At 43.5% G+C, this 4,772-nt stretch overlaps 1 protein-coding gene across 1 annotated transcript in view; it reads right to left on the bottom strand.

The window, feature by feature from the left end:
* Positions 1-4,011, bottom strand: part of VIT (vitrin) — a 99,274-nt gene extending 95,263 nt beyond the window's left edge. The window contains exon 1 of the mRNA XM_019794762.2: positions 3,762-4,011. The gene's annotated coding sequence lies outside the window, so the exon portion shown is untranslated. The remainder of the gene's footprint in view (positions 1-3,761) is intronic.
* Between the last annotated feature and the right edge of the window lie 761 nt (positions 4,012-4,772).

Raw genomic sequence — 4,772 nt, forward strand, 5'->3', positions numbered from 1 at the left:
CTTTGGTCAGGCGATTTCACCGGCGGGTCGAGGCATGCTGGGGGGGGGGGCTGTGACCCTGGGTCTAGTGGGGCTTGTGGTGGCTCTGGGTCCAGGGAGGTGTGATGTCTCGACAGCTCAGGCTGCTGGGGTCCCCAACACTGACAACCAGATATAGTCCTTGGTGAACATGTTGGGGGTATCTGCAAGGGCTGCTTGGGTCCTTAGTGATGCTTCAGCATACCGAGGCTAGAGACCAGGGCAGGCAGCGGTGACAGGCAGAGCTAGTGGTGTACATGCAGGGGCTGCAGGGGCAGCTGCAGGGGCCTGGGTAGTGGCAGGGGCCAGGTATAGACACATGTGTCGTGGAGAGGGCCAGGCCCCGCTGCTGGTACTCTAGCTGGTGCAGGCCCCTGATTGCCCTTGTGCACTCCTGTGGCTGCAGGGTCTTGCCATGGGCGGTGCACAGCAGTCGAGGCTGGTGACAGGAGTTGGGCCAGCCGGGTACAGGTGCGCAACTGGAGAAGTGAGCTGCAGGTGAGCCCAGGGATGCAGGCAAGAGACAGGAGTTAGGGCCGGATCGGGCTGACAAGCGGCTATGGAAGCCCCGGCTGTTGGCGTGTACTCCTGCAGCTTAATTAAAAATTAACAATCGGCACTATATCCAACAGCCAGTGCTGATGCCACACCTGCATTTGTCCTGCTCTACTGCTCCTTTCTTTACCTATTCTCTGCTCTCACAGAAGCTGCTCATTGCCACACGCACAAGGACCTGTCATTTGTGTAAAAGGTAGCAGGTTCCCTGGGCAATTCTCTAGCTCACCCCCTGTATGTTCAGAGGGCCAGGAATTCCACCACCCCCTGCAAACCACAGAGGGACGCATTCTTAGGCAAGGAGAGGGGGCTCTTGGGGTTTCTCGAATTACAGAGTCACAGAAGTTGCCTCTCTTATCATTTGCTGATTGATGAATTAGCTCACATCCTCTGGATGAAGAAAGGGCAACACGTTTCTAATAATTATATTAATATCACATAATTTCACAAATCTATTTGCTTCCCCCATCCACAGAGTTAATGTTTAAAAGTTTGAGGAGTATTACAATTGATTTGTTTCATAGCTAATCAGATTTCTTCATTCTGGCCACATAGGGTAATGAAAATATTTGCTAACATTTGGCTGCTGACAGTGTACCAAGTACCAATGGAAGCTTTTTTGCCACCATCCTCTGAGGTGGGCACTTAAACAGACCCCTTTTACAGATGAGAAAACTGAGGCCCAAGAAAGTTTAAGTAACTTGCCGAAGTGAACACATTTAAGAAGTGGCGAATCCTTCTGCCAGACAAACTCCTAGAGGGTCCACATAGCCCGCGAGGGCTGCTTGGCCTTGGCCTTGCATGGCAGGCCTTAAATTTAGATATTTGACATTATCTCCACACGAGGGTACACAGACAGTCATAGAAATGCACCAGAAACCCGAAAAGAGTCTGTTATACAACTTGGACCACACTGTCCTTAATAACATATATATATTATATTATAATAATATAGTAATATAAAATATATACACTTGTATACATATATACACAGTCGTGTTACATTGATATAATATGCAGCTACAGTACATTTCATTTTCTATATGTCAAAAAGTCATTAGGTAAACATAAATATTTTAAATATACCATAGGTTCTAAACCCCATTTTGATACATCTTCACTTTGTAATATACAGAGGCCTGGCCATGTGTTGATATTGGAGAGGTCCCAGTGCACGGAACCATAGCGTTAGGAGGGAAACTTAGAGACTATCTTGTGCAACTTCTTCCTTTCCTATGTGAGGAAATGGAAACACAGAGATGTGGAGTAACTTCCCCAAGGTCACACAGCTGGAACGCCCTTCTACTAACAGATCACTGTGCTCTGTCCTGCGCCCACTGCCCTTGCCACCTGGCTGATGCTTCCAGGGAAGCAAGCAGAGAAGTTACACATGTGGCCACGAATAACATTCCTGGAGGCCACGAAACATTTATTTTGAGACCAATGACTCCTTCCAGTGTAATCTGCTTTTGAATATGGGGGGGCGGAGATTACATGTCTATAGAACTTTCCACGTTTCAAAACCCTATTGGAGCTGGGAAGCAATATGGAACCTCATCACCACTGTGGGAGGGGTGCGGACAGGCATTGTGATTTCCCCTTTTCAGATGGGGAAACAGAAGTCAGGAAATGCTGCACACCTTCCCCGAGGTGACACAGCCAGGTGGTGGCAGAACCGTTAGTGTGCTGGAGGACTCCGGGCTTGGAACAGAGTGCTAACCCTACCGCTTTCCTGCGCCTGACAGGAATTACAGACGAGAACAGCCACAAGCATCTCTGTTTCCCCGATGCTATTCATAAACCATTTTAAACGCAGTGTGTTTTTTCTGAAAGAAGCTATCCTTCCTGTAATCAGTAACTTGGCAAAAGAGATCACTAGATCTTCTAAATGATATTCCTAGAGTAAACGCTATTTCAGGATGGATACTAAGCATTTCCAAAGTTCTTAGGTGTTTCCGTGGTGAGGTGTAAGATATATTTAAATCAAGCTTAGTCTGGGAAACTAGCACGTTGCAATTAAAAATGCAGCCCTTTAGTCTCGCAACTCTCTGGCTAAAGCCCTTTTACAAAAGAGGGTATTTTAATTCAATAAATAAAAGACAGACACGTCCAGCTTTCCTACCGGAGGGGGCGTAGCCACCACTTGCAGCTAACACACAGAACAGAGAAAATACACAAACAAATAGTGTTTGATCTTGTTTTGCTGCAGGGTGTTTTCATCTTTCAAGAGACGGAGGGAAAAATAACCTCAGAACTTTACCACCAAAACTTCCAAATTTATTGCAACACAACGTAACGGCAAAATGCTATTTTCTTAGTGCTCACATTTTTGAATAACAACCACGGCCAAGAATGCCTGGTTTTATTTTTACAATAAACCCAAAGAAAATCTGGAATTCCACTCTCGATCTGAGGATGGCAAAAATGCCTGGGTTTTTCGGAGCAAACCGTTGAGTCGAACTATTCGATTGTATCCTCTCTGTTTAACCTGTGCTGGAGGCATTTATTTCATGTTTATACTGGTTTGACACAAATCATACTTAAAAGAGATTTCGTACCCTGTTTCCCTGGGCAAAGTTGAGCTACAATAGTAGACTTAACAATACCAGCCCTTGCTGGGGCTTATCAGTTAAAGAAACATTCAGCCTAAGAAAACACTTCCAGTAGAAACAAGATACAGAACTGTACAACTAGCCACATTCCAGTGAGATCTGTCTGAGTAGAGAGAAGTTTAGATCCATACTAAATCATTTCTCTTCACTTAGCATCAATGTGTCCATTTCTCATACTGCTTTTCATACATTGTTGGAAGCAATTTGTTACATTGCTCTCATATTCCATAGAGGAAGCAAGGTATAAAAAAGAGCAGCATAATAAAGAGACTTATGTCATACTTTCCAACTTGTTTTAACTATAATAACATTGGCATAAAAATGCAGTAAAAAATCTTGTTCTAATCTTATCTCAGCACAATTCATTTATAGTTGATCTCCATAATATTAGTCGTTTACAAGGATGTCAACTCCCCCATCCCCCCTCCCAACTCTCCTGAGACTAAAATTTGTACAGACTGATTACTTGGTCAAGGTATGTATTTTAGTTTCTTAATGATCAATACATTTTAAGGTTTTTATAATAAGGAATGGAAAACAAACTATCTACATAGCTTAGTAATTCATCAGACATACCTTGTTTGAAGAGAGCAAATTTTTTTCAAAAATTTTCCACCACACAGAATGGATATCCTTTTCTCCTTAAGCTTTTCTGCATCACAAATCCCATCCAAATTATTCTAAAGAAGAAACAAGGAGAGGTCCAAGCAACTTTTCTCTTTTCTCAGAGGAGCTAATCAAACATTCCCATCAACCTCTCAGCACATTGAAAAGCACATTTTAGCCACACACACACACATATGCACACGCTCTCACACACACACACACTCACACACTGCTTCTCACACTGGTTTTAGTGCTGAATTAGGCGGTCCTCTTTCAAATTTCCACTCCCACTTGCTTTTCTTTGGGGTAAGGATTTCTAAATATTCTTTTCTAGCCTAAAGCACACATTTTCAGTAAGCAAATTCTATAATTAGAAATTCTGAAAAGTGGAAGAGAAGTGCCTCGATAAAATGGGAAATAGGAAGAACACTTTAAAGAGGACTTACACGAGCTAATTAAATTTTCTCTTTCTTTTTCAAATGCTAGCGAACAGCTGATTAAACGGCATAAGGAAAGAACACTGTGCCAACACCCACCAAGCCAATTCTACGGGGCTCTCCCTCTTAGGAGTTGAAAACACTTATTTTTCCTACATGGTAATGCCATTTTTTTGTTTAGCTCACTTCGGTCCTTTCTGCATCTTGGCAAGCTTAATGAAATGACTGTAGTCCATGCAGCTAGTAACAGACACAAGATAATAATAGTGGGAAGCAAAACCTGACTCATGTTTCAAAAAACTGATGGCGGCGAGCTCACATCATAAGTGAAATCTGCCAGTTTTGGTTATTATTGGTGTCATCAATTAAATTGAAGGGATTCAGACTCAAAACACGCTCATGCTTTAGCATATCACACCCTTTAAACACATACACACACGAAAACGTACACCTGGCACTCCTCGAGATGCAAACGTGTATCAGTGTGCCCAAGCATCTTCCCCGGCAGGGCGGGAGGCTGCGCAGAGCCATTCCTCCTCCTGCT

Source organism: Ailuropoda melanoleuca, chromosome 4 (assembly GCF_002007445.2).
Source record: "Ailuropoda melanoleuca isolate Jingjing chromosome 4, ASM200744v2, whole genome shotgun sequence".
In the NCBI taxonomy this organism is placed as follows: Eukaryota; Metazoa; Chordata; class Mammalia; order Carnivora; family Ursidae; genus Ailuropoda; species Ailuropoda melanoleuca.